Here is a 19763-nt window from a genome sequence, read left to right as displayed (position 1 = left end):
GCCTATTTATATTTCTTTTAAGTGACTACACAGATTTCATTGTATGAATGTGCATTGCCTTAGTTCAACTTTCTCCTATGAGTGCACTTTTATTATTTTATGTAAACAAATTTAAAAAGTATTTAAAAGACAGAGTTACAGAGAGAGAGGGAGAGTGAAAGAGAGAGGAGGGAGAAGAGGTTGATTTTTCCATCCACTGGTTTACTCCCCAAATGGCTGCAATAGCTACAACTGAGCCAGGCAGAAGCCAGGAGCCTGGAACTCCATCTGGGTCTCCCATGTGAGTGGCAGGAGTCCAAGTCCTTGGGCCATTTTCTACTGCTTTCCCAGGTGCATTAGCAGGGAGTTGGAATGGAATGGAGCAGCTGGGTCTCTCCCATATGGGTTGTCAGTATTGTCAGTATCACAGGTGGTGGGTTAACCTGCTGTGCCACATGCTGCCCCCAGGACTTTGTTTTATTAGTTAATTCTTTTTCATTTAATATTTCTCCTTCTCTGTGGTGGTCTTCTGACTGCCCATCCTCTGACAAATGCTCCCTACTTATATATTCCTTTTCTGTAATAGCTGTCTTAGTCCAATTGTGTTGCTTTAACAGTACCTGAGATTGGATAATTTATTTCCTCACATTTTGAGGCTAGGAAGACCATAATCAAGATGACAGCAGGTTCATTGTTTGATGAGAGTTTAGTTGTTGCTTTGGAAATAGTACTTAGAACACTTTATCCCCTTGAGAGGAAGAACACTGTGTGCTCTCATGACTGAAGGTAGGGGGCCAAAAGGGGACAGATTCCCTCCATCCTGCCCCTTTAGAAGGGTACCTAAACCCAATTCAGGAAGTGGGGAGCCCTCACAACCTAATTCTTTTTTTTTTTTTTTTTTTAAAGATTTGTTTGTTTGGCTGAAAGTCAGAGTTACTCAGAGAAAGGAGAGGCAGAGAGAGAGAGAGAGAGGTCTTCCATCCGCTGGTTCACTCCCTAATTGGCTGCAACAGCTGAAGCTGAGCCGATCCAAAGCCAGGAGCCAGGAGCTTCTTCCAGGTTTCCCACGCAGGTGCAGGGGCTCAAGGACTTGAGTCCTCTTGTACTACTTTCCCAGGTCATTGCAGGGATCTGGGTCGGAAGTAGAGCAGCCGGGACTAGAGCTGGCACCCATATGGGATGCTTAACCTACTATGCCACAGTACAGGCCCTAGTTTTATTTCTCTTTAAAGGAGCCAGTAATGCTCTCAAACAAACATAGCAAACTGTGTAAGTGTTTAAAGTTACCTGGCGAACTTTGCCTGTATTTCCTTATCTTTGCCTGATGAGGCAGTGCCTGCTATCTTCCTCATTTTACAGGTAAGGAAAAAAGGCATACAAAAGGTGAGTGACCCTCTCAAGATTGCCCGGATAATGATTAGTTGGATATTAACCTAGTTAGTGTGGCTTCAATCTGTGCTTTTGACCACCGTGCTCTGGAGAGGTGTTAGCAAATGATTGCCAGTGCTCAAATCTGCTCTGCCGCTTGTTTTTGTCTGTTTCCCATTCCCAGCTAAAAATACTTTCACAGTTTTAAAAGGGTGTTAAAAAAAAAAAAGAAGGAAAATATGAGACAGGATGTGACCCTTAAAGCCTAGAGAAAACACTCACAGATTCCTGCCTCTTTTTTATCACCAAACTTTTATTATTCTTTACCTCCCCTACTCTCTTATTTCTATGTAATCTGTCCCAGCAGTGTCACTGAAACTATGCTGGGAAGGGTTACCAGTGCTTTGTTGCTAATCCCAGCTACCTAATTTAAACTTTTCTATTTGTGTGACACTTCTGACTTCTCTTTTTTCTTTCTTTTTTTTTTTTTTAATTTTAAAAAAATATTTTTTGACAGGCAGAGTTAGAGAGACAGAGAGAAAGGTCTTTCTTCCTTCCGTTGGTTCACCCCCCACATGGCCACTACGGCCGGCACTGTGCCGATCTGAAGCCAGGAGCTGGGTGCTTCCTCCTGGTCTCCCATGAGGGTGCAGGGACCCATGCACCTGGGCCATCCTCCACTGCCCTCCAGGCCACTGCAGAGAGCTGGCTTGGAAGAGGAGCAACCGGGACAGAACCGGCGCCCCAACCGGGACTAGAACCCGGGTTGCCGGCACCGCAGGCGGAGGATTAGCCTAGTGAGCCACGGCACCGGCCAACTTCTCTTTTTTTCTTTACAATTTTTCCTTCCCTGGGCGGCTCTTGGTGACTTGGGATGCCCACATTCCATGGTCTCTGTTTTGAGTTCTGACTCCTCCGCTTCCAATCCAGCTTTCTGCTGATGTGTACCCTGGGAGGCAGCAGAAGATGGCCCAAGTCCTTAGGTCCCTTCCACTCACTCATGTGGGAGACCCAGATCAAGGCATGGGCTCCTGGTTTTGGCCTGGCTTAGCCCTGGCTATTGAAATTGAAACTAAAAATTAAAAATTTCCTGGGCCATTCTTGTTCAGTGGGTTAAGCCACCACTTGAGACACTGGTGTCCCCTATTGGAGTGATGCTTTGGGGCTGCTCTTCTTCCTGTCTAGCTCCCTGCTAATGTGCATGAGAAAGCAGCAGAAGATGGCCTTGCCACCCATGCATGAAATCTGGATAAAGTTTCTAGCTCCTAGCTTCTACCTGGCCCAGCCCAAACCCTTGCATCCCTTTGGGGAGTGAACCAGTGGATAGAATCTTCTTTCTCACTCTGTGTCTCCCTCTTTCTCTATCACCTGCCTTTAAATAAATAAAATAAATCTTTAAAAAACAAATTTCTTTTTCTTTTTTAAAATTTATTTTATTTTTCAAAGATTTATTTACTTATTTGAAAGAGAGAGAGAGAGAGAGAGAGAAAGTCTGTCTTCCATCCAATGGTTCACTCCCCAGATGGCCGCACTGTCCGGAGCTGGGCTGATCTGAAGCCAGGAGCTTCTTCTGAGTCTCCCACGCGAATGCAGGGGCCCAAGGACTTGGGCCATCTTCTACTGCTTTCCCAGGCCACAGCAGAGAACTTTATTGGAAGTGGAGTATTCGGGACTTGAAGTGGCGCCCATATGGAATGCTGGCACCGCAGGCAGCGGCTTTACCTGGTACGCCACAGTGCTTGTGCTTGCTTTCTCTCTCTCTCTCTCTCTCTCTCTCTCTCTTTCATTTATTTGAGGGGCAGACTTAGAGAGAGGGAGAGACAGAGAGGTCTTCCATATGCTGGTTCACTCCTCAAATGGCCACAATGGCCGGAGCTTGGCCAATCCGAAGCCAGGAGCTTCCTTCAGATCTCCCGCGAAGGTGCAGGGGTCCAAGTACTTGGGCCCTCTTTCACTGCTTTCCCAGGCTCATTAGCAAGGAGCTGGATTGGAAGTGGAGCATCTAGCGCTTGAACCAGCACTCATATGGGATGCCAGCACCACAGGCAGAGGCTTAATTACTACGTCACAGTGCTGGCCCCAAATTTCTTTTTCTTTAGTATTCAAAACAGGAATACCTTCTGGGTGTACTCTTACAAATATGTTACTGTTTATTAAAATTGTTTGTTGTTCTATTTGATCATGTTCTGTATTCAGTCCTTGGCTTTTCCTTTCAACCCACGTTTAGCCCCTTTCGTTCTTTCCTGTGGTCCAAACTGGAAAGAGAAGCATTTGAATCTGGTTCATTATTTTCTGTCTGAGGGACATGGAGTGATTTGCTTCATTTCTCTGTGTTTCTGTTTGTTTCTCCATAACAATGGGCAAAATTGGTACTTCTGTGCTGATTTGTGAATTAAATGATAAAAGCATTTAATAAAGTGTCTTATTTATAGCAAGAGATTGATAAATGCTAATAGAAAAAATAGTAAGGATATAGATGTTATATTCTATAACATAGATGTTATTAGAAATCTTTAGCTGAAGGACTCTTGATTTTCCTGAAGTTCATACAAAAATATTTATCTACCTACAAGACATACACATTTGAATTCCTCCCCAAATATAAACTCAATTTATCTAAAGTCAGAGTCTTTCTCTGGCTTCAGTGCTTAATAACTATGGCCTTGAATAAACTACTGCTTTTTTTTTTTTTTAATTTATTTATTTGAAAGTCAGAGTTAGAGAGAAAGAGAGAAATATCTTCCACCCGCTGGTTCACTCTCTAAATGGCTGCAACACCTGGAGCTGGGCCGGTCCGAAGCCAGGAGTGTCTTCTGGGTCTCCCAGTGAGTGCTGGCGCCCAAGTACCTGGGCCATCCTCTGCTGCTTTCCCAGGGACATTAGCAAGGAGCTGGATTGAAAGTGGAGCACCTGAGACTTGAACTGATGCCCATGTGGGATGCTGGCATCACAGTTGGTGGCTTTACTGCTACACCACAAGGCTGACCCCTACTTATTTTCCTTAGGCTAAAACTTTTCCCATTACTGCATAGGTGATAATAATGGAACCTACCTTATCAATATTAAATTAGAGAATTGTGAAAATATTTAGGATGGTGGTCATATATACTGGTGCTTAATAAATATTAGCTGCCTTTATTTTTGTCTTGTAGAATTTTGTCTTCCTTCTGCCCAGAACAGAAATAACTTTGCCTGTCTGCCTTCTCCTTATCTTCCCCATGCAACCAGTCGCCAAGTACTGAGAATTCCACTTCAGAAGCATCTGCTTGTGTCCATCCATTCCTTATCACTTCTTGGTAGAATTATTGTGATAATGTAATTGGCCTCCTGGCCTCTGGGCCACCTTCCTCCTTTCATCCAGATTTATCTTTATGGTAGGCAGATAGGCTCCTACCACTCAGCAGGCAAGGCCTCAGATGGGACCTGAAACATAAAGCCTCTAAGGCCCATTACACCGGCCTTCTTCTATGTCCTCCGCTCTTGTTCCTGGGACCTAGGAGCCCTACCGTGTTAAGTCCAGTAGATACTTACCACTCCATGACTCTTCCTTGGACGGTAAATCTCAGGCTGTTGTCCCTGACCTGCTGTTAGGCTCCTGCGTTGTTTTTGCATAGAGTGCGGTCTCCTCCACCACTCCCTGCAAATAAGCATCCAGCCTTCCATCCTAAATGCCTGCCTGGGGAATTCCTGGTCATCTTTCACTGGTAGGTCTAGAATATGCCGTGTACTGTCTCCCCTTCACACTTTTTTTAAGATAATTTATTTTTTATCTGCTTGAAAGGTAGAGGGGGAGAGAGATTGCTCTTTCTTCTGCTGATTCATATTTTAAGGCCTACAATATCGAGGGCTGGGCCAGGCAGAAGGCCGGAGCCTGGAACTCCGTGCGAGTGTCCCACATGAGTGGTAGGTGCCAAGCACCTGATCATCATCTGCTGCCTCCGATGATGCGTAATCAGGAAGCTGGATTGGAAGCAGGGAAGCCCGGACTCATATTGGCATTCCTGTATGGGATGTGGGTGACCCAAACCGTGGCTTAACCTCCTGTGCCATAATGTCTGCTCTTCTCTCTCTTCAGTCTTAACTGCCCTACAAGACAACATTAATTGGTCCTTTATTAAGAAGCAATATGGTGGACAGTTAAGTCCTTTTTGGAGCCAGACTGCCCAGGTTTATAAGGTAGCCATAAAACTGGAATAAAACTATTTAACCTCTTTGTGTCTCAGTCTTCATGTATAAAAAGTGGACAGTATTACTCTTGTGAGAGTTAAGAAATTTAATATAGGAAAAATACTTTGAAAAGAGCATGTACATGCTAAGTACTCCATATTATTTTTATTTGCAAAGCATTTCTTAGATACCTCTATAATAGCATTTACCAGTTGTTATTACAGTTTTTTTGTGTGTGTGTGTGTATTTTTCCCAGTGGACTGTGGCTTCTTTGAAAGTGGGACTTTTGTAATTCTTTTTCTTTTTAAATTTTATTAATTTATTTGAAAGGCAGAGTAATAGAGTGGGAGAAACAGAAGAGGGAGGTTTTCTATCCACTATTCACTCCTCAAATGCTTGCAACAGCAGGGGCTGGACCGGGCTGAAGCCGGGAGCCCGGCACTCTATCTGGGTCTTCCATGTGGCTGGCAGGGGCCCAAGCACCTGAGTGCTCTCATCTAATAGTTTACTCCCCTGCAGTGGCCCTTAGGCAGGGCTGAAGCCAAAGCTGGGAGTGGGGGCCTCAAATGAAGTCTCAGCAGGAAGCTTTTGAAGCAGGAGCTAGAGCCAAAATCAAATGCTAGCACTCAGATGTGAGATGTGGGCATCTCAGCTGGTGGGTGTCTTAATCAGTAGGCTAAATGCCTACCCTAGTGGAACTGTTTTAATCAGTCACAGTGTCTAGTATACTGTGTGACCTCAACAAGCATTTAGTCAGTTGTGCTGTTTTGCTTAGCCCATAATAAAGTGCTAGATCCTCTTGTATCACAACAACTAGCATCTTGTGTCTCCTGGAAATGATTGCCCTCTGAAGTATGTCATTAGAGACTCCAAACTGTTCGGGACGAGACCTCTGCAGGCTTTTCATTCAGAAATTTGCTATTACAATAGATAGGAACCTGTAGGGAGATTACAGCAAGAAGGTACTCCCAGAACATAGGAGACCTTCTCATACATTTTACTTAAGTAGCTATATATTCCAAGGCTAGAAAGTCTACTATCAGACCTTTTTTGTTTTGTTTTGTTTTGTTGTATGTAAGTAGAGTGGTTTCTTCCTTTTGAATTTTATTATTATTATTTTTTAAAGATTTATTTAGTTTGGAAGTCAGAGTTAGAGAGAGAGAGAGAGAGAGAGAGAATCTTCTATCCACAGGTTCACTTCTCAGATGGCTGCAACAGCCAGTACTGAGCCAGGCTGAAGCCAGGACCCAGGAGCTTCATCTGGGACTCTCACATGATTGACAGGGGCCCAAGCATTTGGGCCATCTTGCACTGTTTTCCCCAGGCCATTAGCAGGTAGCTGGATCAGAAGAAGAGCAGGCAGGACACAAACTGGTATCTATATGGGATGACAGTTGTGGGAGACAACTTTATCTACTATACCACAATGCCAGCTCCTGGACTTTATTCTCTCTCTCTCTCTTTTTTTTTAAAGATTTATTTATTTATTTGAAAGTCAAAGTTACAGAGAGAGAGAGAGGTCTTCCATCTGCTGGTTCACTTCCCAATTGGCCACAATGGCTGGAGCTGTGCTGATCCGAAGCCAGGAGCCAGGAGCTTCTTCCAGGTCTCCCATGCGGGTGCAGGGGCCTGAGGACTTGGACCATCTTCCACTGCTTTCCCAGGCCACAGCAGAGAGTTGGATTGGAAGTGGAGCAGCTGGGACTCGAACCAGTGCCCATATGGGAAGCCAACACTGCAGGTGGTGGCTTTATCGGGTACGCCACAGCGCTGGCCCCCATATTAATCTTTTTAAATCCTGCTTTGATTTTGTTTTATGCGTTATATATAAAAAACCTTTCAAGAGTACGCCATTGTATGCAGGGTAAGTTCCGAACTCTGAGTCTTGACATTCTGGATTTATATCAGGATTCCCCAGAGAAACAGAATCACTACAATGGATGGATGGATAGGTAGATAAAGAGGAGATTTATGGTGGTAATTCGTTCACATAGTTATCTAGGCTGAGAAGTCCCATGGTATGATACCTGCAAGCTGGAGAGCCAGGACATCTGGTGGTGTAATTCATTTGGAGTCTAATGGCCTGAGAACTAGAGGAGCCAAGGCTGAAAGCCTGGGAACTGGGAGAGGTAGTGTCCCGTTGTAAATCCTGGAGTCGGAAGGGCTGAGAAATGATTGCCCTTTGTTGTCTGAGGACAGAAGAAAATGAATATCCCAGCTCAAGATGAGACAGCAGCTTTGTCACCTTCCTCTGCCTTTCTTTTGCCTTTTTGTTTTCTTGGGGTAAGGACCCTCTAAAAATTAGGTGGTGTCCACTCAGATCGTTGAGGTGAATTTTCTTAGTTTAGTGATTCAAGTGCTAATCTCTTCTAGAAACATGCTCATAGACACAACCAGAAATAATGTTTTACCAGCTGTCTGGGCATCCCTTAGCTCAGTCAAGCTGACACAAAATGAACCAGTATAGAACTATCTACAGTTCAGCTATGGTTACCTTTTCTCTTTTTTTGTGGCCTAGAATAAACTTTTTGGTTTATCTGGGCTAGTTATGATTCCTCTAATATGAATTGCATTTTCCCTTTGTACCTATCCAGAATATCTTCCTTTTTCTTCCCATTTTCCTTTTGAAGTGCTTTTAAGATCCATTTTTAGAAAATCTTTATTTTGAAATACAGAATCACAGAAGTTGCCAAATTAGTACCCTTCCTCTAGCTCCTCTAATGACGATATCTTATGTAATTGTAATATGGATCCTTTTTTTTTTTTTTAAAGATTTATTTACTTGAAGATCAGAATTAGAGTGAGAGAGTGACAGAGACGGAGAGTGAGATCTTACATCTACTGGTTCACTCCCCAAATGGCCACAATGGCTGGTGCTGGGGTGATCTGAAGCCAGGAACCAGGAGCTTCTTCTGGGTCTCCCAAGTGGGTGCAGCGGCCCAAGGACTTGGTCATACTCTGCTGCTTTCCCAGGTCATTAGTAGGGAACTGGATTGGAAGTGGAGCCACTGGGACTCGAACTGACACCCACATGGGATGGTTACCTACTTTGCCATGGCACTGCCCCTAGATCCATTTTTTTTTTTTTTTTAAAGATTTACCTATCTGAAAGAGTTATATAAAGAGAGAGAGATCAAGAGGTCTTCTATTGCTGGTTCACTCCCCAAATGGCTGCAATGGCTGGGGCTGGGCCAGGATGAACCCAAGAGTCTAGAACTTCGTTTGGTCTCCCTGTGTTAGTGCAGGGGTCTAAGGACTTGGGTCATTTTCTGCTGCTTTCCCAGGCACATTATCAGGGAGCTAGAATGGAAATGGAGCAGCCAGAATTTGAACTGGCCTGTGTTGCAGGCTGTGGCTTAGCCCATTGCACCATAACTCCAGCCCCTATACATTCTAATGGCTAAATTTTTTTTTTTCTTTTCAAGGCTGGATTTTGTTTGTGGAATCATATGAACTTATGTCTTTAAAACAAATCAGGTGGGTGATCAAGCTGGGTAGTATGGTGTATGGTCCTAAAATGAAAAGAGTCTGGATATATGACGTTGTTAGGACTGACATTTGGGCTGGTGCCGCGGCTCAATAGACTAATCCTCCGCCTGCTGCGCCGGCACACCAGGTTCTAGTCCCAGTTGGGGTGCCGGATTCTGTCCCGGTCCCTCTTCCAGGCCAGCTCTCTGCTGTGGCCCGGGAGTGCAGTGGAGGATGGCCCAAGTGCTTGGGCCGTGCACCCTATGGGAGACCAAGAGGAAGTGCCTGGCTCCTGGCTTCGGATTGGCACAGCGTGCCGGCTGTAGTGGCCATTTAGGGGGTGAACCATCGGAAAATGAAGACCTTTCTCTCTTTCTCTAACTCTGCCTGTCCAAAAAAAAAAAAAAAAAAAAAAAAAAAGACTGACTTTCATCTGTCTTTTAAGACCTGTCCTTGAACATAATTTCAAAAGAGCGATTTCTGATTCTGTCCCGGTTGCCCCTCTTCCAGGCCAGCTCTCTGCTGTGGCCAGGGAGTGCAGTGGAGGATGGCCCAAGTGCTTGGGCCCTGCACCCCATGGGAGACCAGGAGAAACACCTGGCTCTTGCCATCGGAACAGCGCGGTGCGCCGGCAGCAGCGCACCAGCCGCGGCGGCCATTGGAGGGTGAACCAATGGCAAAGGAAGACCTTTCTCTCTGTCTCTCTCTCACTGTCCACTCTGCCTGTCAAAAAAAAAAAAAAATAAAATAAAAAAAGCGATTTCTAAAGACAGACTGGGTGTAAACCTCCTTAAGTAATTAAAGGAAGCATAGTACTTATTTATATAAATGAATATTCCAGTGTGTTGGGATAGCTGGTCTTAATATTTTAGAGTCATACCATTTATATTCTCTGTTAGTGCCTTTGTCTTCCTAGAACATGTTTTTATAAAAAGGAAGGCAGAAAGCTTGTAAAGGAAGATATTTTAGAAAATAAAATTTTTTCTCCGAATTGAAGGCTTCATACATTGCTAGTGGAAATACAAAGTTTTTCAGCTACTTTGAAAAACAGTTTCACAGTTCTTCAAAAATTGGACCTATGAGACAGACATTGTGGTGCTCGTGACACCTGCATCCCGTTGTGGAGTCCTGGCTACTCCAATTCCAGGTGTTTAGGAAGCAGCATATAATGGCTCAAGTACTTGAGTTAGTGGTTTCCAGGCTCCTGGAGGGAGGAGGGAATGGTGAGTGCCAGTAGGTACAGGATTTCTTTTTGGTGTGTTGTAAATATTCTAGAATTAGTGGTAAATGGTTGTACAACTTTTTGATGATAATAAGAGCTGCTGAATTACACATTTTAAGGGGAAAATTTTATAGTATGTGAATTGTGTCTTTAAAAATATTTATTCTGCAATTGACTTGTATTTAACTGTGATGTGATTCAAAACTGTACCTGTTTTTCTGGCATGATGAGATGTGTGTAAAAGGCTTCGTACATTTTGATCTCCAAGTGTGTCAAAGACAAGTGAGAGAACAAGTAACTTTGTCAAACTTTAGTCTGGTAACTGCAGTGCCCGGTTACCCTAGTGGGCTGAGTAGAAGAAGCAGCCAATCCGATAAGGATGGAATTAACATAAATATTACTGCAGCCTTCTGTATGGGACGATTGGATAAACAGACCTTGGAAAATACCTAACTTTATACACCTCTAGAATTTATCCTTCAGAATAAAATATATATAGGGATAGTTGGAATTTATATTTTTGTAATTTCTATCTTATTAAATAGTTGATAATTCCTAAAAATTTTTTAGATTATTGGAAAATAAATTAATCCAGAGAACTTATTAAGTATTTTATTTTTTTAAAAATTTTTATTTATTTATTTGAACTGCAGAGTTACAGAGATAGAGATAGAGAGAGAGAGTGAGAGTGAGAGAGAAAATGAGTCTGCTGACTCATTCCCCAAAGGGCTACAGTGGCCAGGGATCCTGGAACTCCATCCAAAGCCAGGAGCCTGGAACTCCATCCAGGTCTTACATGTAGGTGCAAGGGTTCAAGTAGTTGGACCATCTTCTGCTTTCCCAGACACATTAGCAGGGAGCTGGGTTAGAAGTGGAGCAGTTGGTGGGGCCGGCGCTGTGGCGTAGCAGGTAAAGATGCCCCCTGCAGTGCTGGCATCCCATATGGGCGCCAGTTTGAGTCCTAGCTGCTCCACTTCTGATCCAGCTCTTTACTATGGCCGGAAAGGCAGTAGAAGATGACCCAAGTCCTTGGGCCCCTGTATCCCTGTGGGAGATCCAGAAGAAGCTCTAGGCTCCTGGCTTTAGATCGGCACAGTTGCGGCCAGTTGGGGAGTGAACCAGCGGTTGGAAGACCTCTTTCTCTCTTTGCCTCTCCTTCTTTCTCTGTGTAACTCTGAATTTCAAATAAAATAAATAAATCTTAAAAAAAAAAAAAAAGAAGAAGTGGAGCAGTGGGATGTTGGCATTGTAGGTGGCAGCTTAACCCATTGCACCACAATGCCAACTCCACTCCCTACAATGTTTTATTTTTTTAAAAAATGTTTGAATGGCGGATTCCCCCTCGCTCCAAGAGCACACTCCCATCTACTGGTTCACTTCCCAAATACCCACAACAGTACAACCCAGCCCAGCTAGGGCCCAAATCAGGAACTCAATTCAGGTCTCCTAGGATCTGCATTAGCAGGAAACTGGAATCAGGAGCTGGAGCTGGGACTTGAAGCCAAGCACTCTGGTATGGGACATGGATGTCCTAACTGGTGTCTTAACTACTGTGCCAAACACTCACCCCATAAACTTCCCTTTTAATTCAATTATTCACAAACCTTTTGAAATAACTTTATATGAATGAAAGTATGGTCTTTGTGGGAATTCAAACTTACGATGAAAAATTTTAGATGTCAAACTGAAAATAGTCAGGGGAATACTCTTTTTTTATTCAGGATTAATTAATTTATTTATTTGAGAGAGAGAGAGTTACAGAGAGAGTGGGAGAGACATACAGAAAGATCTTCCATCCGCTGGTTCACTCCCCAGATGGCCGCAACGGCTGGAGCTGCACTGATCCAAAGCCAGGAGCTAGGAGCTTCTTTCGGGTCTCCCACGCGGGTGCAGGAGCCCAAGCACTTGGGCCATCTTCTACTGCTTTCCCAGGCCATAGCAGAGAGCTGGATCGGATGAGAAGAGGAGCAGCTGGGACTTGAACTGGCGTCCATATTGGATGCCAGTGCCACAGGTTGTGGCTTCTACCTGCCGTGCCACAGTGCTGCCCCCCGGCTTTTTCAAATTTAATGGGTTCATGAAGTTAACTGTTTTAGTTGTGCGGATACAGAGATTGAGAAGAAACTGTTTCTGCCCACAAGAAGTGTCTTAGGTGATTGGTGAAGTGGTGGCATATATAAATCACTTGGCTTAAATAAAGCCTTCATTGTGTCACAGTATTTTGCTTCTTACTTAATGTGGGCATTATGCCTTAGTGTTGTGTCATGTTTTTTAAAAATGACCCTTGCATACTGATTTAGCTCATATGTGCTTTGTTACCACATAGGCTATTGTGTAGAACAGAGAGAGATTGTATATTTTAAAAGACAGATGGATAGGGAAAGTGCCTACTGCACTTACTACCAATGAATAGTAGTGCTTTCTCTCATTGTCTGGTTCTTGTGGTCAGAATGAATGTGAGACTGGGCCGGGACACCCTAATTCTTGTCCTGAGTGTACCGCAAGCCATCTGACCTTGGCTAAATCACAACATATTGAAACTCTCATTTTCTCATAGCAAAAAGTTTAAACTGGATAGTCTTCTATATCTGATGTTCGGAATCTACCCATCGAGGTCATGCATTTTTACCCAGTCTATTAGTTCTAGAAGAGTTATTTACTGTAGTAAACTTTAGGAATAGATACCAGAATAATGAAGCAGACTACTTAGTTAATGTAATGTGTGGAGGAGAATAGCTCACAACTTTTTATTTTTATCTCAGGTGTGATTAAGATATTCTGTTACAGACCTTTCATAAAAGTGTTGTCTCATCACAACACGTTTAAGAGAGAGAGAGAGAGAGAGAGAGAGAGAGAGAGAATTTCCCCTATTTTTTGAGAATTAGAACAAATTCTACCCAGGATTAGTAACTCAAGCCACATTTTTGCAATGTTCTTGCAGAATATTAAAATGGCTTATGGATTATAGACAGCTCCAGGCTTTGGGCTTTATAGGTCAGAGGTGGAAACTAATAGAGCAATTACTGTTCACTCATGTCATGGATGGGGCCTCCTAGGTTCTTTATGGAGCCAAAGTGAAACTCTGGAACAGTTCCACTAGAGTGGCTTTCCTGGGGGTTTATGAGGCTTACGTTCTGAAACTGATACGCTTGTAGTACAAGAATAACTACAACCTGATGTGGGATTAGGAGGCCAGAGAGGGGAGATGCCGTATGCAGCTCTCATTCTCACAAGGCACTTGGCTTGTGAACAGAGATTTTTCCCCATCAGTAAGCAGATATTTGGTTAAATATTGACAAGTCCTCTCTAAACAATTTTTAGAACAGAAGACTCTGCTTCTGTTTTGTGTTCTTAGAGGCTATAGGGATCATTGAAGTGTGTAAAATTAGCTTGTGGTAGATAAATGTATACAAATATTATCAATTTAACCAGTCTTCATCTCCTGTGTTTGTTCTTAAATGCTGTCTCTATTATTGGAAGCCAACAAAGGTAACTGAAATAAATTCTATGGCTGATTTACAGATATTGTTATTTATCTACTATCAGATCCTGTAATGGATAGTTTGCCTTCTTTAGGTAGGAACTTAAATTGGACTTTAACTATTTTACCCAAAAAATTAATTCATTAATTTCATTAATTAATGAGGGAGAGAAAGAGAGGGAAAACTCCCATCTGGTGGTTCACTCCCCAGGTGCCTGCAATGACTGGGGCCAAACTAGTCAGAGGGAATGCAATTCAAGTTTCCCATGTGAGTGGCAATATCCCAGTCACTTAAGCCATCACTACTGTCTACCACCACCTGCATCAGTGGGAAGCTGGTGTCGGGAGCTGGGGTTAGGAATTGACCATAGGTGCTCTGAGGTGGGATGGGGGCATCTTAACCTTTAGGCCAAATGCCTGCTCCATCCCCGACTTTTAAGTGGTACAAAATATGAGGGGGAGAGGTCTTTAAAGTCACCAGGCGTGGGGTCTTTTGATGCTGAAGAAGGAAACATTATTTTCTGGAAGACTTTATTGTATTTTTCTATCACAAAATCTCAAAGTCAGCAGTGTACTTTTTGTTTAGTGGTGTGTCTTGGCTTGTTAGATGAGTCATAATTAAAATTTAGTCACTGGGACTCATAATCTTGTCTAAACAGGAATTGTAGTATAGATAGTATGCCTTGTCATGCATGCACAGAAGTACATGGTACAGGTTTGCTCTGACCAACTGAAATATTTTTCTATGAATATTAAACTCTTTTAGAAAAGTTGTTTTGGCCGGCGCCGTGGCTCAACAGGCTAATCCTCCGCCTTGCAGCGCCGGCACACCGGGTTCTAGTCCCGGTCGGGGCACCGATCCTGTCCCGGTTGCCCCTCTTCCAGGCCAGCTCTCTGCTGTGGCCAGGGAGTGCAGTGGAGGATGGCCCAAGTGTTTGGGCTCTGCACCCGCATGGGAGACCAGGATAAGCACCTGTCTCCTGCCATCGGATCAGCGCGGTGTGCCGGCCGCAGCGCGCTACCGCGGCGGCCATTGGAGGGTGAACCAACGGCAAAGGAAGACCTTTCTCTCTGTCTCTCTCTCTCACTGTCCACTCTGCCTGTCAAAAATAATAAAAAAAAAAAAAAAAAAAGAAAAGTTGTTTTTTTGGTAAAGATTTATTTATTTGAAAGGTAGAGTGACAGAGAGGGAGAGACAGAGGCAGAGGCGGAGAGAGAAGTCTTCCATCTGCTGGTTCACTCCCCAAGTGGCTGTAGTGGCCAGGGCTGGGCCAGGCCAAAGCCAGGAGCCAGGAGCCAGGAGCCAGGAGCCAGGAGCTTCTTCTGGGTCTCCCATGTGGGCCATGTTCTGCTGCTTTCCCATGCTTTTCAGCAGGGAGCTGGATTGAAAATGAAGCAGGGGGTACTCAAACTGGTGCCCATATGGGATGCTGGGGCTGCAGGACATGGCTCAACCTTCTGTGCCACAGCACCTGCCTCCATAGAACAGTTTTAAATGGAATTTTTGGCATTCCTTTGTTTATTGATAAAACATTGTTGGATATGTTGGTTTAGGGCATGTGGCTTCCGATCTATCCCAATAATTAATATTGTTAATGTTTGCTATGGTCAGATACTTATTTGACATAAATATTTTATTGACCTGAACTGTTATATGGGACAGTAGCCTTCAAGTGAATTAAACATGAATTAAGAACTTACGGCCGGCGCCGTGGCTTAACAGGCTAATCCTCCTTGCGGCGCCGGCATACCGGGTTCTAGTCCCGGTTGGGGCGCTGGATTCTATCCCGGTTGCCCCTCTTCCAGGCCAGCTCTCTGCTATGGCCCAGGAAGGCAGTGGAGGATGGCCCAAGTCCTTGGGCCCTGCACCTGCATGGGAGACCAGGAGAAGCACCTGGCTCCTGGCTTCGGATCAGCGAGATGCACCGGCCACAGCGGCCATTGGAAGGTGAACCAACGGCAAAAAGGAAGACCTTTCCCTCTGTCTCTCTCTCTCTCTCACTATCCACTCTGCCTGTCAAAACAAAACAAAACAAAACAAAACAAAACAAAACAAAAAACTTATACCAGCCACTACAGTAAATGCTGAGGGTACAAATTGAATAAAACTTGATTTAACTGTGTTTTGTTCTACACAGGATTTGAGGTGGCTGACAGAAAGCAAATATAATAATATTGTAAGATATAGCTAAAGTTCAAATCCAGGGAACATATAAATTATATTTGGAGGCCAAGATGTAGTGGAATAATTAGATGTGAACCCAGTGGCTGAACAGCTCAGGTTAATGTTCAGTTAATGTACAGTAACTAAACTTTATTATGTTTAATCTGTGTTAAGGCATGGTTACTATATTTAACAGGATTATAAAGAGTTCAGGCAATTTTTTGGGAACTCTAATGAAAATATCTGGATTTGGTTTTCTAAATGTAGTGCTTTTGCTGCTTTAAATATTCATTAGATGGATTTCAGTATTATTATTTTTTAAAAGTTATTTATTTGAAGGGCAGAATGACAGAGAAAGAGACAGACAGACCAGATAGAAAGAGATAGAGATCTTCCATCCCACTGATTCACTTCCCAAATGCCCAGAACAGCTGGAGCTGGAGCAGGCTGAAGCCAGGAGCCTGAAACTCCATATAGGTCTCCTACATGGGTGGCAAGGACTCAACTACTTGAGCCATCATCTGCTGCCTTCCAAGATGTGTGAATTTCAGTTTTATTATTATTACTATTTTTTTTAAAAATTTTATTTATTTATTTGAGGGGTAGAGTTACAGACAGTGAGAGGGAGAGACAGAGAGAAAGGTCTTCCTTCCATTGGTTCACTCCCCAGATAGCCGCAAGGGCTGGAGCTGCGCCGATCCAAAGCCAGGAGCCAGGTGCCTCTTTCCAGTGTCCCATGTGGGTGCAGGGGCCCAAGCGCTTGGGCCGTCCTCTACTGCTTTCCCAGGCCATAGCAGAGAGCTGAATTGGAAGAGAGGTAGCTGGGACTCGAACCAGCGCGCATATGGGATGCCAGTGCTCCAGGTGGAGGATTAACCTATTGCGCCATGGCACCAGCCCCTTCAGTATTATTATTATGTTTTATTTAAACCTTGTCAAGTGGGGCATCAGTCTATTATGCAGGCTGAGGACTGAACTTTCATTTTTAAAATTTTTGTGGTAATGGATGTTTGTTTGCATAAGTATGGATTTTAATTTTGAGGTGGAGGAAGTAGAAACAAATTACGGTTTAAATTTTTGTTTATTTATTTCAAAGGCAGAGAGAGAGAGAGTCAGAGAAATAGATATCTTCCATCTACTGTTCACTCCCCAAATGCCTGCAATAGCCAGGGTTTAGGCTGCGGTCAGGAGCCAGAAACTCTATCTGGGTCTTCCACTTGGCTGGCAGGGACCCAATTACTTGAGCCATAACCATTGCCTCCCAGGATGCGCATCGCTGGGAAGCTGGATCAGAAGTGAACTGGTACTTAACCTAGAAACTTCATTATGGTATCCAGGTGTCCCAAGTGGTCTCTTAACTGCTGTGCCAAATACTTGCTTTGAATTACAGTTTAGGACTTGCTCTTGCTCTTTGTTCTCCCGTTTTTCTTTTAGTTATTAAGCTTTCCCCAACCTCTGTGTCTAGAGTTGTTTCATGGCATCTTGGGAGATGGGATGGGATGTTTGCTGAATCAGCAATGACTGTGTTTTTCCAACCTTGTAGGTTAGGGAAACTGATCAAGTAAATTTTTAGTTTGACTGTAGAAGCTGTGATGGGAACTCTTGTGGGCATATCTTGGTTATTTAAAAGGAAAAAAGGATACTGTTGTAAGGGGTATATAAACACAGCTTTCTGACAGCAGTTTCAGATTTTATTGGCTCAACAAATATCATTGTTGCACAATACATAATCTTCCACTATGGTAGCTAATGAGATACAAAACTGCATAATTACACCAACAGTTATTTTCCTTATAGAATTTGGCGGGTACTAAGTAAACCATTTAAAAAATTTATCTTAATTAGCTTAGTTATGTGCCATCATTGAATGAGTCTTACATTTTCCTTCATTCTGCTGTACTCCACATTCTTGGTTGAACAGAGAAAGATATGAATTACTTTAAGAGAGGGCTTGATTTTATAGCATTTTAGCCAGTTGGCTTTCCTTAATTAGGATGGTTACTCATATTTAGATGAAATCCAATTAGGAAGAAATCACAGTGAAATGCTTGTTGAAACATTCACCTAGTCAATATACTGGAAGGACTCCTGGAAGGTAAAATGCTTCAAGGTTGTTTTAAAGTTATCCTCATTGTTTTTACTGCTCCTTATGTGTGTTAACTATAGAAAGATTCCTGATTGCGATACTAATAATTTGACAAAGGCCTTTGCTGTGTCTCAAGTGCTTCTCATGCAGGTACTGACCTAGAAACCAGACACATGTAGAAGTGCAGCAAGACACTAGTGCAGCCTTTCACTGTTTGTGTTTCCTTCTTAACAAGTACTTTGTATTTGCTAGAATCTAAAGGATGCAAGTGAGAACATGTGGGGCTTGTCTGTAAATAGGTTTCAATCTAGGAGATGGAAGGTAACTGTTGAGAACATTGTAGGCTTAGTGAGAAAGAGTGCTTTGGTGTTTAAGAATCTACAATAGGCAAAAAATGGGGTAACTGCAGCATATGTGCCTTTTGTCTTTCCTGTCATTTATCAGTAGTTGAACATGTTTTATGGTCAGAATGGTATCCCACAGGGGCTGGCGCTGTGGCATGGCAGGTTAAGTCGCTGCCTGTAGCACTGGTATACCATATGGGGCCCAATTTGATTCCTGGCTTCTCCACTTCTGATCCAGCTCTCTGTATGCCTGGGAAATCAGGGGAAGATGGCCCAAGTGCTTGGGCCCCTCCACCCACTTGTGAGTCCTGGAAGAAGCTCCTGGCTCTTGGTTTTGGCCATTTTAGGGAGTGAACCACAGGAAGCAAGAGCTCCCTGTCTCTCCTGGCCCCTCTGTAACTCCGCCTTTCACATAAAATAAATACATCTTTTAAAAAAATGGCATTCCACAGGCTCAAGATGACAATTTGAGCAGAGAGCTGGGAGAAACACACAGGACATGAGTACATAAGACAAAAGTGGGCCAGTAAGGGGAGATTGCATATGACTGGAAGAATAGAGAATGAAAAGTGGTAAATTGGAAGGAAAAAGATTAAAAAGACATGAAAAAGAGAGCAAGGATAAACAGGCTCTACCACTCTCCTTATCTGATAAGTAAAAGAAAGTTCTTTGTTGAAATCCTTGGGCTGCTTTGGACAAAGAAATCAGAAGTTAATTCAAGTTGTATTGTTGTCAGAATATAGTCTGAAATGTTTTGTGCTCAAGATAGAAAATAAAGCCTGATATTCCTGTGCCAGTTGGGGTAAAATAAGAGAGGCTTCCAAAGTAGTTTGTGATTTTCAAAAAGTCTTTCTGAAAAATAATACAGAACCATAAGATAGTGGCTGTCTCATGTTATAGGAATCATACTTTTCCCATTTTTTAAAAGATTGATTTATTTATTTGAAAGGCAGAGAGGTAACGAGAGAGGGAGATAGAGATCTTCCGTCCACTGGTTCACTCCCCAGATGGGTGGCAGGGGCCCAAGCGCTTGGGCATCTTCCACTGCTTCCCCACGTGCATTAACAGGGAGCTGGTTTTGAAAGTGGAGCAGCCGGAACTCGAGTTGCACTCTGATATGGGATGATGGCATTGCAGGTGGTAGCTTAACCCACTGCGCCATGATGCTGGCCCCACTTCTACCATATTTTTCAGATGTTTTAGTATTAAACTTTCCCAGAAATTGTTCAGTAGAATAAATTAGTGTTCCTCAATGTTTAAATAAATGTTGTAGGAGGAAAGGATTTTTTAAAAAAATTAAATAAGTTTGGGAATTGATAGGGTAAACAAAATTAGTGAGTTTCTTTAGTATAGGACATTTTTAGAGGTCTTAAAGTAACCTGAAGGGATAGATGGAGATTGGATATGTAGCCTTTCTTGAATTTGTTTGACCACACAGTTTGAGAAAAGCGGACGTACAGTTGAATTACCTGCAAAGCCTGACT

The 19763-nt window shown here is 43.2% G+C and overlaps 1 protein-coding gene across 6 annotated transcripts in view; it reads left to right on the top strand.

Moving 5' to 3' along the window:
* The window catches only part of SIK3 (SIK family kinase 3), a 242380-nt gene that overhangs the window by 38695 nt on the left and 183922 nt on the right, over nt 1–19763 (top strand). The gene's annotated exons all lie outside the window — the stretch shown is intronic.

Source organism: Lepus europaeus, chromosome 7 (assembly GCF_033115175.1).
Source record: "Lepus europaeus isolate LE1 chromosome 7, mLepTim1.pri, whole genome shotgun sequence".
Classification (NCBI taxonomy): domain Eukaryota; kingdom Metazoa; phylum Chordata; class Mammalia; order Lagomorpha; family Leporidae; genus Lepus; species Lepus europaeus.
The sequence above is the reverse complement of the archived record's forward strand: the minus strand, read 5'-3'. Positions and strand labels throughout refer to the sequence as shown.